At 33.2% G+C, this 16,602-nt stretch overlaps 1 protein-coding gene across 3 annotated transcripts in view; it reads left to right on the plus strand.

The window, feature by feature from the left end:
• Positions 1-16,602, plus strand: part of ADGRL3 (adhesion G protein-coupled receptor L3) — a 415,454-nt gene that overhangs the window by 384,537 nt on the left and 14,315 nt on the right. The window lies entirely within an intron of this gene.

Here is a 16,602-nt window from a genome sequence, read left to right on the forward strand (position 1 = left end):
GTTCTTAAATGCATTGCTTTGTTTGCAACTTCTGGACCTTGTTCCATGTGATAGGACTATTGCAAGGATATAAAACCTGGTTGAGTGTAGCAGTGTGTTCCATTATTCATAAGCCTTTTTTTTTTTTCAATCCTGAATTTTCACGAGATCTTTTCTGAAAGTAAGTTAAAAAATGAGAAACTTCTTTCTCTAGTCATCTGCCACTGCTATAAGCTGGTGAGCTGTCAGGCCTCATTGGAAGCAGTGAAAATGGGCAATTATGTGGCTATATAGTCTGCTAAGCATCATAGAGTTCCACATTGTCCCAGGTATAGAGCAATTTCATAGTCTTTGTGGAGGTAAAATTATACTGTCTAATACATACTTAAGGCAACCTGTGTATTTGGGAAAAAACCCACCTAATCTTAATATCAAAAAGACGTGTCCAGATAATATTGGAGATTTAAAGATACAGAAGAAAAAACCTACTATATATAAATTTTATATATATATAAAATGATATTTTTGGTGTGTATGTGCTTCTGGTTAAAATGCTTCTGGGGTATCATTTAAATTTTGAAAATGAAGTTCCCTGGATCTACTGTTTTGTTTGTGGTTGATCTTTTTTATTCCCTCTCTGTCTCCCTCTTCTCCCACTCCCCACACTGGTGTGTGTGTCTGTGGTGTGTGTGTGTATGTGTGTGTGTGTGTGTGTGTGTGTTTAAAATTAAATTGACTGCAGTAAAAATGAGTAGATATAATGTTTGTGGAGAGCTAGAATACACTGCTGTCCATGCTGGGAAATCTTTAGAATATGGCTTTATCTGGGGGGTGACGCTTATATGAGCACATTCTAATTGTACTGTCCTAAAGGAGACATTTTTTTGATGCATATATTCAGTGGTTATTTTTATGATCAACATTGTTGTTTTTTAACCTCCAAACTAGAATTATTTGTTTGTTTTAAACCTGTTTCTGTCAGCTTTCTGTTATATTAAATGCTGCTTAGAAGCAAATAATTTAATAATTATGGTCTGTGATTAAGAAAGATTCAGATGCCAGTGCTGTTAATTACTTTTACTCAAGTAAGTTGCATATTATTTATATAAAAGAAGTTACAACAAGTAGTGTCTGAATTTAATATAGGAATTCATCCATGTTATGTATAATCTTGATTGACTTCCATACTTTTATTTGTGGTAGTGATATAGTAACTGTAACCTAGCGATGATATTAAATTTTCTATATCACTTTCGCTTGTTAGAACAGTGAATGCAGTATTCCTCCAAATATGAAGAAAATACATTAAAAAATTACCTTCTTGTAGTTTGTTTCATTTTCAGTTTATTTTACATAATATCTCTCAAGTATTCTTCTCTTCTTAAGATTAGTTTTACTGGTTAGTTTGTGAAAATTTAAAAATGAATACTCTTAACTTTTTGACATACTTTCTAAATCACAGAGAACAAATTACTTACATATGCCTCCAAAGTTTAGGAACTAATTTGCTTTCATAGTGACAGATTTTTCATTTTACTTTAAATAATACATAGAAATAATACATAGAAAATTTACAATATGTTCCTTTAAGAAAATGATTCTTAATAAGATTTATTAGAAGTATCTTGCATCTAATGATCATAGCAACCATAGAATAAGCAAAAGATGAGATTTGATTTTAATGATGCGCTGTTTATTTGCCTACTGTGAAGATAGATAGAATATGTAAAATAACTATTTGGTTTCACATTATGATCTAAATTTACATAAAAATAGTAAGGTATGTAGCTTTATTAAAAATTATTTTAAATGAATAATTTTTACAATGTTAATTTTTAATGTCAATCACATTTTGTAGCATTGTTGTGCCCTTTTTAATTGCTTCTCAGAAATTTCATCAACTTGAAATATGTGCTAGGCGGATGACTAGGTCAATTTGAAATATATTTAAAGAAAATAATAATATTTTATATGGTCTGATTATATGTTTTAATCTGTTTTTAAAATCTTCAGCTTTTAAAAGATATTTCTTAAAGTTATTGAAGAAAGGGTATAAAATTTCTTGTGACATCCAATAAGTCACTTTGATGATGGCTTTGGGGAGGGGGTTAAATTGAATATATGATTTGAAGTATGTCCGTGCAGTGTTTTTTTTCTTCAGGATATATATTCTTCCTTTCACTCAGTGACTTTAATGCTGGTAGACATCATAGTGACCTTCCTGATCTCCTATATTAATTTCCTAGTTCCACAAATCAGAAACTCCTCATTTTATTCTCATCTCATTATTTTTTATCTTAGATGAGAGCAGTATTTTAAAATTTTATTTCTTCATATTATATCGCTGAAGCTAGTCTTTAACTTCCTTCTTTAATCTTGTCTTATTTCCCAGGGTCCTATCCTCCCTGCATTCAGGCGTGTGTATCATATTTAGGTAGGTGGCATCCAAGATTCACCTTTCCAGATAAACACTTCAGTCACCTCAGAAACATAATTATTCACACCTATTTATTCAAAGGATTATATTCCCTATTATTAAAATAAAAACGTTAGACACTGCATCTTTACATCTCCATACACAGTATTCTAACTTCCCATTCATTCTTAGTTTTTTACAGCTGCATTTTTTTTAATTCCAACTCCATTTTCCTTTCTTTCTAAGTTAGATATATTAAATCCTTTATGTTTGTCTTTAGAATACTTCTGACTTTTGAAAACTACAAGAAGTTGTCTAACAATTAGTCCTATTTCCACTTCAGGTTTTCTTTCCTATTCATACCACTGCCCAATTCATCAAAATAATAATTATTTTAAAATTCTGTATGTCTTATCATCTATTCTTCCAAACAGGATCCATCATTATTGTCTTTGGGATTCATTAAGAATAAAGCATCTACCATGCAGTGCAGAAATCCTTCTCAATGGTTTTTATTTTTTCAAATCATCTCTAATATTCTGTTCTTGAACCAACTTGTTACATCCTGTGTATCAGATTACCTGTCCAGATTTCCCAATTTGATAAATTTGATTGCTATTGGAATTTTACTCCTTGGAATCAAGCAAGACCTTGGAAGATTTGTTGATAATTTTCAATTTATGTAATCATTTTTATATATTCTTTTTGGGATTTTGTTATTTAGTCACCTCATCTCTTTAAAACCTTTCATAACATTGTCCTTTGAATATCTATTTATAAAGATATTTTCCAAGTGTTCCCTATAAAAAATATTTTCAAGTATTTTTTCTTCTGCTGACTTGTTTGCTACAATGCAACACACTCATATGAAGCCAGAATTTCTTGAGGCCAATACCCAATACCCGAGGGTTACCATCAAGTTAATTTCACCAGTGCCACTGTATGCACAGGGAGAAGGAGATTTTGAGAGCCCTAAGGTGATGGTTGATTACAGAGAGCTTCAGGGAAAGTTAGCTCTGATGCAGACCCAAATTTCACAAACCCCACAGGAGGGTTTACTCATTTGTTCATTTAAATATATACAATTTGCATATACCTTGGAGTTAGTCCTCAGTCCCCAAGCTCCTCCCTAGACAATGGAACTCTAATCCAAATTTCTGGTAGCTCCCAGTTGCTGATAGTAGTAGAAACAATTTTTAACTAAGGTCATCTTTTCCCCCTATATCCCCTACCCACAATCTGTGCTAGCCAAACCAAACTCCGAGCGATTTAGATTAGCAATACCTATAAAACTTGAGTTTGATCCAAAAATGAAGCATTTGATGAGAAATTTCTCTGGGAGTTCCATTAATTGTTACACATTTCCACTCTTTTTATAGATTTATATAGAAATTGGGATGTTTTCTGAAATGAGATTTTTTGTACTAGGCTTTGTCATCATGAATAATATAATTATATTTCCCATTTTCTTTTTGTTTAATAAGTTGAAATGACATCAGAAATTTCAGTTTAAAATCAATGTTTGATAGGTAGCCACTACCAATATCGTATTGCTATATGAATTACCAAAAGGTGCCCCCCGCCTAGCGGTGGAGTGCAAAAATGTGCCCCACCTAAGTGACAGAATTAGCCAAAAGGCATTTCTCCTTCTGGAACAATGACTTGGCCTGAATTGTGGATTTTTATTTCCCCCTACCTCCCTTCCTCCATCTCATCGACCTCTCACACAGGTTAATGCAATATAGATTTTTATTCATGGAGATCTGACCAGTAAAGCTATATTTATTTAAGCCAAATTCAAGTGTTATATGGCAGAAGAATGTCTAATCTGAAGTTTTTTTGTGTGTAGCAGTTTGGAGCATGGAGTTGTAACCCAGTGACTTTGGGTAAATTGCTTAACTTCTCAGTGGGTATGCAATGGGGATATAAATAGTACCCACTTCAGGGGGACCTTGAGAGGACTGAGTTAATATATGTTAATTGCTTACAACATGCCAGGGATATAATAAATACTATTATTATTATTATTTTATTCAGAAGTTCATTTATATTTTCCAACAAATGAAAACTGGTCCTTGCAGATATTAAAATTCATCATTCACTACCGAAGGTTTCCTCTACTTTGTATTTTATAGCAATAGGCAGGAGGAATGAGGTGGTTACCTGAATGTCAAGTAAGAGAAATAATTTACCTGAGATGGTGCTCCCCTTGATGCTAACAAAAGGAAATAAGCTAATAAAACTGAATTATCTCTTTTAAATTAGAAATTAAATGTAAATTACATCTGCATAGTTGTACTTTCCATTTTTGATTTGTAACTATATTTTAGCATCGAGGAAATGAAGGTAAAATATTTCTTCTCCCTACCTTAGATAATGATATAAACAAGCACTGCGTTCTCTTTCCTCCAAGCCCTCCTACCCTTCAGAGGTTTGGGGAACACTAGTTAGACAGGCCTGCTAAATAACCAGTTATGTAGCAGAGTAGGGAAGTGACGCATTCCCTTTTTAAAATCATGTCTTCTCAGAGACTGTATTGTCTTTCCCAGGAGGCTGGTCACGGGACAGATGAAACTTCACAATAAATCACCCACTGTCTCATTAATATTTGGGATACTAAACATATTTTGTTTTTATGTTTTAAAAGAAAAATACAAATGAAAAGGTGTAAGTGGTGTTTCACTGCGATTAATGATTTCTATAAGTTAAAGCTACTAGGGTGAACGCTCATATTCATTCACTCTACTTTTTTAATGTCAGTGAATATCACTTGGCTTATATGTGGAAAATATGTCATATTGCCCAAAGGCTTGCTGTTTTGAAGGATTATAAAATCATTGGTCATAAATATTAACCAGGTTCTAACATCTGACATCTATTTGTGAAATTTGCAGAAACAGTTAATCCTATGCCTAAGAGCACTTGCATAGCTAACAAATCAGACTACGCTATATAACAAATTATTTTTTGTTATGAACAAGTATTACGATGATATGAGTGCAAATATAATAAGTATCCTATGATATGGAGAAATCTTTCGTATGAGATTCGCCATTATATTTATATCTAGTATTGTTTGACCTTTACATTCTTGATTGTAAGTGAGGCAACCATGATTTCTGTGTTAATTTCTTTCCGTTGCATGTGTCCTCAATAATCAGAAAATGTACAATAAAATAAGGATACCTTCTGTATTAAAAAAATCAGTTTAATACCCAAAAGCAAAATAGGTACAGATTTTAAAAGTGAGCTGCTGCATCGAATAAATAAGTAAACAATGCTACTAATACCCTGATTCCTAACTCAAGGAGACCAAATAACTTTCAGAATGAACTTTCCATTGCAAAATGAACTATATTAAATATTGATCTCTAGTCAGTCTGAGCCAAGTGTTCTTGCTATAAATTGCCAGCAGTAACTGAAAAAGAAAAACTTTTAAAATGCTTGCCCAGTGAGTCCTTCTTATGTTTCGCTCTTAACTTTGTCTCTTTGTTTGGAATCCTTGAAATCATCCAGCCTCTCATAGGCAACTACACAATAGTAAAAATGGTTTTATTATTATTATTATTGTAGTTTTCAAAGATTCTTTCACAAAGAGTTATTTATGGAGAGTAGATTTCTCATTTTTATGGTTTATTATCTTACTGCCTTTATACGTAGTTAGCAGTATCTCTTACCGCTTTCTTATAAATCAAACAAGCCACAGTGAGATATGTTGATAACTTCTAAATATGGTGCTATAAAACATTTCCAATTAGTTTTTAAATATCACTGTTTTGTAAAAGTTGCTGAGGATGTAATTTTTTTTGGAAAACAATCATTTTTTGAGAACTAAGTGTGAATACTACAATTTATCTTCCGAAATTAGTGGCATTCTTTTCTCTAATAGAACACAGTATGCCTCTTTATACTCTTGATAAAATTGGGATTTTTCCTTTAATGTGTGTAACTATCATTTACTGTTCATTATTTATTATCCATTACCTTTATATCCATGAAGAACCTGGGTTTTTTGGTAACTTGTCAAAAATCACATGGTTAATAAAGAACAAGATCTAAGTTCCAAACAAGGTTTTTCTTTCTTTTTTTAATTGTTGTTGTTGTTGATTTGCTTGTTTTATTTATTTATTTATTAAATAAATTTATTTGTTTGTTTTATTGGCTGTGTTGGGTCTTTTTTGCTGTGCACGGGCTTTCTTTAGCTGTGGTGAGTGGGGGCTACTCTTTGTTGTGGTGCGCAGGCTCCTCATTGCCGTTGCTTCTCTTGTTGCAGACCACGGGCTCTAGGTGCGTGGGCTTCAGTAGTTGCAGCACATGGGCTCAGTAGTTGTGGCTCATGGGTTTAGTTGCTCTGCGGCATGTGGGATCTTCCTGAAGCAGGGATCGAACCTGTGTCCCCTGCATTGGCAGGTGGATTCTTAACCACTTTGCCACCTAGGAAGCCCCCAAACAAGGTCTTTCTGACCAGAGTCCTACTTACAATAATAAAAATTTTCATTATTTTCTTGTGATGACAGTTTTTCATGAAGCTTGCTAAAGATTAGAATTAAGTTTCTAAGAATGTATTTCAGAGTGATTTTTATCACCTCATATGGAAATAAGATATTCTTAGCACAGTTATTCACATATTTATTTCTTAATTTCCTTGATGTACTTCATTTCTTTCCACTTTATTTTATTCTAAGTACAATTCTTTGGTGTGGATTCATTCATCCTATTCACTTAGAGAAAGAGAAGCTTTAAAATATTGTGAGTATATGAGGAGATGGATTGGCCAGTAACATTTTTTTTACAAAACTATTTGATATGTATATGCTGAATTGCTATACATAAATGTTCAGTTGTAGGACTTAGGTTGCAAGAATTTTATAATCATTCTTTTTTCCTGGGAGTTCTCAAATACCCAAATCTCAAGATATTTTATTAGTAGACTCCTTTTATCTTTAATTTTAATTTCTGATATTTCAGTAAAAGAATATTTTGGTCAGAGCAAATATTGTGTTTTTAAAAATCTGGTAAATAGCTTATGCCCATAATTATTTAGTAATAGAACCAAAGATATAACTTTCCCAAATCTGTTTACTCCTGAATTTGATAATCCTTGAAACTGTGTCCTCTGTCAGTGCAATATAATAATTCCTAGAACACACAGGAAATTTATTTGACTTCAAATAGGTAGTGATAATGTTATAAATTAAACTTCTTATTACTTTTGTGTGCTAATTCCAGTTTTTTTAAAAAACTGTGAAATGTCTTATAATTCAAAATTTAAAAATAAGCAAAACTGGACTGTACCTCTCATCTGGAAAAATGTTCCTACTGTATTATAAACATAAAGGTTGTGATGATATAAATGTGGTATATAATATTGAAAGTAAACTGAGTCATCACTTGTTCAGATTATATTTTTCCAAGAAATAGATTACATTAACCTGCATCTGGTATTTTGAAAGTGAATAGAAGTTAGTTCATTTATATGAAAAATTAAAATGTGGAAATGGGATATATGTTTAGCATAAGAAGGTCTTATTAGAAAAAAAGATACTTAAATTTTCATTACCAATAATCGTGTATTATCCAAGTAAGGTAGCCCCTGTTTATTGCATATGGGGCTTGCACTTTATATAGTTCAGCCTCACATACTGCATGCCATTAAAAATAAGTGTTTATGTGATAGGTTCTCCTGTGATCTTCATAATAGGCTTTCCTCATAATTTATTATTATGAGGAATGCAGATGCTTTAAAAACTAAGACAAGTTACCCATCACATTCATAGATAGTAATTTACAACCCCAGAAAATCACTGGAGAGCTAAGAAAGATTTAAGAGGATATACAGATTGAAGGAAGAGAGAGTTAGTCTTGATGTAGAAAAATAGAAACAATATGTTTCCTGAAATAGCCTCAGTCTAAACAGAGCAGAACTGGTTATGATTATATGACAAAATAAGCCATCTCTGAACATTATCAAGAATCTCTTTATTCATAGATACCTTGTTTTAATTCATATCCTCTTTTCCCTCACATACTTTTTTTCAAATAAGTTTCCAAACTTAAAATTCAGGTTTTAGCTGGTATAGACTTTCTGCATATGTTTGTATAAGTTGCACAATATAACAAAATATGGCAATATAGGGCAGAGAAGTATATGAAAAGTCATATTTTCTTCAAATTGGTAAATTATTTTGTGTTCTTAAATAGTTATTATACTTTCCTTTGTTCTGAGGTTTTTTTAATAAGCAAAAATTTACAAGCAGTGTGAATTTGCAAATAAAATGTAAAGCAGTATGTGATTTACAAATAAACCATAGTTGTGGGAATGACTACATAACGCATCCTTTATACTACATTCTCACTAAAAAGAAATGTGATTTACTGCTATTTTACCTGCGGTTAAGCATACTTGACCCATTATCCTTGGGCTCAGCATTCTTTGTTTTGAACACTATGTCAGTGTATTCAAAATGTCCAAGTTAAAAGCACACAGAAATATATGCCTTTGACCACAAAAGATGAGTTTTAGAGATGAATGACTAGTATGGGTTCATCATTTCTATTTGCAGACCAGCCACTTCCTATATTGTGAAGCAAAGATTCACTAAGAATTATGATTTCCAATCCTACCACTATTGGCTAGAGCAGTCAGAAGGCACGAGACCTCTGAGAAGATTCTTTTTCAGTAAAAAACAGTAGTGAATATCTAATAGCATTAGTTTCTTCATTGCAACACAACCTGGTTGTGTTGCATTTCAGGGCAAAAAAAAATATATGCACATAAAATAATACTTTGAAGCTTTTAGAAGAAAATATATTTTAGAATTTAGGTTAAAGGAATTCTTAAAACCAAAATAACAAAATCATACACTATAAGAAAAAGATAAGATTCTTATCTCAAAATTTAAACAGTACTTGAAACAGGTGAGCTACTGGAAGGAGGTGTAAACAATACATAGAAAAAGCAAAATGTCAGTGCCTACATTGTATAAAGAATGTCTACAAATCAACAAATAAAATTCAACAACCTAATATGTATCTGGGAAAAAGATAAAAACAGGCAATTCACAGAATAAGAAACCCTTACAACCAATAAAGATATGAAAAATTACTCCATCTCTCTGTTAATCAAGAAAATTCAAAATATAGCAGTAATGTGAGATATTTCATACTCTATCAAATTGGCAAAATGTCGGCCTAACAATACCAAGCAAGAGTCCTAGCAAGAGTTTATGAAATATACACTGCTTATGGAAGTATGAATTGATACATACATATTTTTAATATACTTATTATTTTTATTTAATTATGGCTATTTTTTCTATATATAGTTTTCATTCAATTATACTTTTTTTTTAAGCTCTTTAATGGAATATACTTGCTTTACATTCTTGCACCAGCTTTTGAGGTACACCGAAATGAATCACCTGTATTTATACATATATCCCCATATCCCCTTTCTCCCACGACTCCCTCCCGCTCTCCCTGTCCTGGCCCTCTCAGACATCACCCATCATCAAGGTGATCTCCCATTGTTATACAGCAACTTCCCACTAGCTATCTATTGTACAGTTGGTAGTATATATATGTCTATGCTACACTCTCACTTGCTCCCAGATTCCCCTTCGCCCCCCGCCCCCCCAACCCCGTGTCCTCAAGTCCATTCTCTGCATCTGCATCCTTATTCTTGCCCTGTCACTGGGTTCATGAGTACCATTTTCTTTCTTTTTTTTGAAGATTCCATATATATGAGTTAGCATACAGTATTTGTTTTTCTCTTTCTGGCTTACTTTACTCTGTATGACAGACTCTAGGTCTATCCACCTCATTACATATAGCTCCATTTCATTCTTTTCTATACCTGAGTAATATTCCATTGTACATATATGCTACATCTTCTTTATCCATTCATTTGTTGATGGGCATTTAGGTTGCTTCCATGTCCTGGCTATTGTAAACAGTGCTGCAATAAACATTACGTTACATGTTTCTTTTTGGATTATGGTTTTTTCTGGGTATATGCCCGGTAGTGGGATTACTGGATCCTATGGTAGTTCTATTTGTAGTTTTTTAAGGAACCTCCATACTGTTTTGCATAGTGGCTGTACCAACTTACATTCCCGCCAACAGTGCAGGAGAGTTCCCTTTTCTCCACACCCTCTCCAACATTTGTTGTTTCTAGATTTTTTGATGATGAGCATTCTGACCGGTGTGAGGTGATACCTCATGGTGGCTTTGACTTGCATTTCTCTGATGATTAGCAATGTTGAGCATCTTTTCATGTGTTTATTGGCCATCTGCACGTCTTCTTTGGAGAAATGTCTATTGAGGTCTTCTGCCCATTTGTGGATTGGGTTATTTGCTTTTTTGGTATTAAGCTGCTTGAGCTGCTTATATATTTTGGAGATTAATCCTTTGTCCGTTGCTTCATTGGTGAGTATTTTCTCCCATTCTGAGGGTTGTCTTCTTGTCTTGTTTATAGCTTCTTTCACTGTGCAAGAGCTTTTAAGAGTCATGAGGTCCCATTTGTTTATTCTTGATTTTATTTCCATGATTCTAGGAGGTGGGTCCAAAAGGATCTTGCTTTGATGGATGTCGTAGAGTGTTCTGCCTATGTTTTCCTCTAGGAGTTTTGTAGTATCTGGCCTTACATGTAGGTCTTTAATCCATTTTGAGTGTATTTCTGTGGATGGTGCTAGGAAGTGTTCTAATTTCATTCTTTTACATGTAGCTGTCCAATTTTCCCAGCACCACTTATTGAAGAAGCTTTTTTCCATTCTATATTCTTGCCTCCTTTGTCAAAGATAAGGTGCCCATATGTGCTTGAGTTTACCTCTGAGTTCTCTGTTCTGTTCTATTGATCTTCCTTTCTGTTTTTGTGCCAGTACCAAACTGTCTTGATCACTGTGGCCTTGTAGTATAGTTTGAAGTCAGGAAGCCTAATTTCACCAACTCCATCTTTCCTTCTCAAGATTGCTTTGGCTATTCAGGGTCTTTTGCGTTTCCATACAAATCGTAAGATTTCTTGTTCTAGTTCTGTGAAAAATGCCATTGGTAATTTGATAGGGATTGCGTTGAATCTGTAAATTGCTTTGGGTAGTGCAGTCATTTTCACAATGTTGATTCTTCCAATTCAAGAACATGGTATGTCTCTCCACCTGTTTGTATCGTCTTTGATTTCTTTCATCAGTGTCTTACAGTTTTCTGCATACAGGTCTTTTGCCTCCTTAGGCAGATTTATTCCTAAGTATTTTATTCTTTTTGTTGCAGTGGTAAATGGGAGAGTTTCTTTATATTCTCTTTCTGCTTTTTCGTTGTTAGGGTATAGGAATGCAAGACATTTCTACACATTAATTTTGAAACCTGCTACTTTACTAAATTCATCAATTAGTGCTAGGAGTTTTCTGGTAGAGTCTTTAGGGTTTTCTATATATAATATCATGTCATCTGCAAAGAGAGACAATTTTACTACTTCTTGTCCAAGTTGGATTCCTTTTATTTCTTTTTCTTCTCTGATTGCTGTGGCTAAAACTTCCAAAATTATGTTGAATAATAATGATGAGTGTGGACACCTTGTCTTGTTCCTGTTCTAAGAGGGAATGCTTTCATTTTTCCCCATTTAGAACAATGTTGGTTTTGGTTTCTCATATATGGCTTTTATTATGTTGAGGTAATTTCCTTCTATGCCCATTTTCTGGAGAGTTTTTACCATAAATGGATATTGAATTTTGTCAAAAGCTTTTTCTGCATCTACTGAGATGATCATATGATTTCTATCCTTCAATTTGTTGTTATGATGTATCATGTTGATTAATTTGCATATTTTGAAGAATCCTTACATCCCAGGGATCAACCCCACTTGATCATGGTGTATGATCTTTTTAATGTGCTGTTGGATTCTGTTAGCTAGTATTTTGTTGAAGATTTTTGCATCTATATTCATCAGTGATATTGGTCTGTAATTTTCTTTTTTTGTGACATCTTTGCCTGATTTTGGTATCACAGTGATGGTGGCCTCGTAGAATGAGTTTCAAAGTGTTCCTCTTTCTGCTAATTTGGAAGAGTTTGAGAAGTATAGGTGTTAGCTCTTCTCTAAATGTTTGATAGAATTTGCCTGTGAATCCATCTGGCCCAGGGCTTTTGTTTGTTGGGAGATTTTTAATCACAGCCTCAATTTCCGTACTTGTGATTGCTCTGTTCATATTTTCTACTTCTTCCTGGTTCAGTCTTGGAAGATTGTATTTTTCTAAGAATTTGTCCATTTCTTCTAGGTTATCTATTCTATTGGCATATAGTTGCTTGTAGTAGTCTCTCATGATCTTTTGTACTTCTGCGGTGTCCATTGTCACTTCTTGTTTTTATTGATTTGTGTCTTCTCCCTTTTATTCCTAATGAGTCTGGCTAACGGTTTATCGATTTTGTTTATCTTCTCAAAGAATCAGCTTTTAGTTTCATTGATCTTTGCTATTGTTTCCTTCCTTTCTTTTTCATTTATTTCTGATCTGATCTTTCTGATTTCTTTCCTTCTGCTCACTTTGGGGTTTCTTTGTCCTTCTTTCTCTAATTGTTTTAGGTGTAAGATTAGGTTGTTTATTTGATATTTTTCTTGTTTCTTGAGGTAGGACTATATTGCTGTAAACTTCCCTCTTAGAACCCCTTTTCTTGCATCCCATAGGTTTTGGGTTGCTGTGTTTTCATTGTCATTTGTTTCTAGATATTTTTTGATTTCCTCTTTGATTTCTTTAATGATTTCTTGGTTGTTTAGTAGTGTATTGTTTAATCTCCATGTGCTTGTATTTTTTGCAGTTACTTTCCTGTAATTGATATCTAGTCTCATGGCATTGTGGTCAGAGAAGATGCTTGATATGATTTCAGTTTTCTTGAATTTACCGAGGTTTGATTTGTGACCCAAGATGTGATGTATCCTGGAAAATGTTCCATGTTCACTTGAGAAGAAAGTGTATTCTGTCGTTTTTGGATGGAATGTCCTATAAATATCAGTTAAATTGAGATGGTCTAATGTGTCATTTAAAGCTTGTGTGTCTTTATTTTCTGTTTGGATGATCTGTCCATTGATGTAAGTTGGGTGTTAAAGTTGTCTACTATTATTGAGTTACTGTTGATTTCTGCTTTTATGGCTGTTAGCATTTGCTTTATGTATTGAGGTGCTCCTATGTTGGGGGCATAGATATTTACCACTGTGATATGTTCTTCTTGGATGGATCCTTTGATCATTATGTAGTATCCTTCCTTGTCTCTTGTAATAGTCTTTACTTTCAAGTCTAATTTGTCTGATATGAGTATTGCTACTCCAGCTTTCTTTTGACATCCATTTGCATGGAATATCTTTTTCCATCCCTTTCCTTTCAGTCTATATGTATCCCTTGGTCCAAAGTGGGTTTCTTGTAGGCAGCATATAGAAGGGTCTTGTGTTTGTATCCATTCATCTAGTCTGTGTCTTTTGGTTGGCGCATTTAATCCATTTACATTTAAGGTGATTATTGACCTATTCCTATTACCATTTTCTGAATTGTTTTGGGTTTGTTTTGTAGATCTTTTCCTTCTCTTATGTTTCCTGCTTAGAAAGGTTCCTTTAGCACTTGTTGTATGGCTGGTTTTGTGGTGCTAAGTTCTTTTAACTTTTGCTTGTCTGGAAAGCTTTTGATTTCTCTGCCAAATTTGAATGAGATTCTTGCTGGGTAGAGTATTCTTGGCTGTAGGTTTTTCTCTTTCAGGACTTTCAGTATATCCTGCCATTCCCTTCTGGCCTGCAGAGTTTCTGCAGAAACATCAGCTGTTATCCTTATGGGTTTTCCCTTATATGTTATTTGCTGCTTTTCTCTTGCTGCTTTTAATATTTTTTCTTTGTGTTTAATTGTCATTAATTTGATTAATATGTGTCTTGGTGTATTTCTCCTTGGGTTTATTCTGTATTGGACGCTCTGTGCTTCTTGGACTTGGTGAATTATTTCCTTTCCCATGTTGGGGAAGTTTTCCACTATAACCTCTTCAAACAGTTTCTCAGACCCTTTCTTTTCTTCTTCTTCTTCTGGGATGCCTATGATTCAAATGTTGTTGTGCTTAATATTATTACCAAGGTCTCTGAGACTGTCTTCCATTCTTTTTATTCTTTTCTCTCTTTCCTGCTCTGTGGCAGTTATTTCCCCCATTCTATCTTCCAACTCACTTATTCATTCTTCTGCCTCATTTATTCTGCTGTTTATACCTTCTAGAGTATTTTTAATTTCGGTTATTTTGTTGTCCATTACTGTTTGTTTGCTCTTTAGTTCTTCTGAGTCCTTATTAAATGTTTCTTGTATTTTCTGTATTTTGTTATTGAGATTTTGGATCATCTTTACTATCATTACTCTGAATTCTTTTTCAGGCAATTTTCTTTCTCTTCATTTATTTGGGCTTGTGGATTTTTTTCCTGTTCCTTTGCCTGCATGGTGTTTCTTTGTTTTCTCATTTTGTCTAATTTATAGGATTTGCTGTCTCCTTTCCCTATGCTGCCTTGTAGTAATTCTTCTTGTTTCTGCTCTCTGCCCACTGTGGTGGGGGTTGTACAGTGTCTTGAGAAGGCTTCCTGGTGTCTTGAGAAGGCTTCTGATGTCTTCTTTCTGGTGTGTGGCTCTGTGTCTTTTCTCTCTGATGAGCAGGGCCATATCAGGTGGTGTGTTTTAGGGTATCTGTGAGGTTAATATGGCTTTAGATAGTCTGTGTGCTGATGGGTGGTTTTGTGTTCCTTTCTTGTTTGTAGTTTGATACATACATACTTAATAGTATTTTGGCAATATGTTGTAAAATGAAAATGTAGACAACATATGACCCAGGAATTTGACTTCTAAATATTTACTGTAGAAAAACTCCTGTACCTGGACAAAAATACATGTGTAAAGCCAATTAGTGTAAAATAAGGGAGAATAGAATATGTCATTTCTAGGGTTCCCAACTCTAAAACTTTGAATTTACATTTTAAAATAGAGTCAACAGCTCTACATTCAGAATATCATTTTATACTGAACTAACAATAACCCAATCTGTTCTCTGGAGAAAATGTCATTGAAATCCATATTAATAGATTCCCAGTGAATGAATTAGCTATTAAAAGAAGCTGAGGTATCCCCGAACCATTTGAAAGAAATTTAATAGGCAGGTTGATTAAAATTTAATAGCAAACTTGTTGGCTATTAAAAGTGTCCAGTGTGATAAATCAAGATGTCAGCTCTTCAATTTATGACTTTAGAAAAAAAATGATGAAAGAGATTTTGCCTTTCAATAAATCATTTCTTTGACACTTAGTAATATCATTAATTGTTTGAATAAAAACAGGAAAAAATATAAAATTATAGTTTGTTTAACTTTAAAATTTGTATAACTTTTAAGGATAGCATGCAAAGTTTTTTAGTTTTGTTTATTACTATAAATAACTTGGTCTTGATTAATATAGCCATCTCTATTTTATAAAGTAGCCCTTTAAAATTGAATCAATCATTGCTTACACTGCATTCTGTAGATTGCATGTGTATGCTGATATTGTTTTGTTACATAGAAAAGCAAAAAGTAGGAAACAAAATATTTAAAATAGAAGATACCTGTTGAATCAGTTCTCCATACTTCCAGATGTCTCTTTTATCTATTTACTTTTATTTTTGTTTATTTACTTTGTGTGAATTAATATGTGAATATGAAAATAAAACAATTAAACATTATTGAAAAGCATATAATAAAAGAGTAATGCACTTGTATAAGTGTCCTAATAAAATTTTGTTGAAACATGATTTTGGGAGAGGATGCTAAAACATGTTTAAAAATCACTGATTTAAATATATTTAAGAAATACTACCAGAGTCATGTGTGACCTTGAATAACTTACGAATGTCTCTGGACCTATGTTACTTTACATGTTAAGTGATGATGGGAGATTAGATAAGGCTAAAATCTTATTGCGTTGTAAATTCCCTTTCTCCATTATGTTATATTGCAATTGATTAGGTGATATATACATATATGATATATTTTGGTTATTCCGAATCATTTTTTCCAGTTTTCTTGTTTATATTATAGGTCACTCTCTAAAGAAAGAGACATCTTTTTTCCTGTATACCACTTTTCTTAAATATCTGAAAAGGAAGTAAAAGCCACAAGACCCTTTGAACAGAAAGAAATGCAGGCAGGTGTGTGCACAAACATACACCTAAAGCATTTTACAT

Source organism: Hippopotamus amphibius, chromosome 3 (assembly GCF_030028045.1).
Source record: "Hippopotamus amphibius kiboko isolate mHipAmp2 chromosome 3, mHipAmp2.hap2, whole genome shotgun sequence".
NCBI lineage: Eukaryota > Metazoa > Chordata > Mammalia > Artiodactyla > Hippopotamidae > Hippopotamus > Hippopotamus amphibius.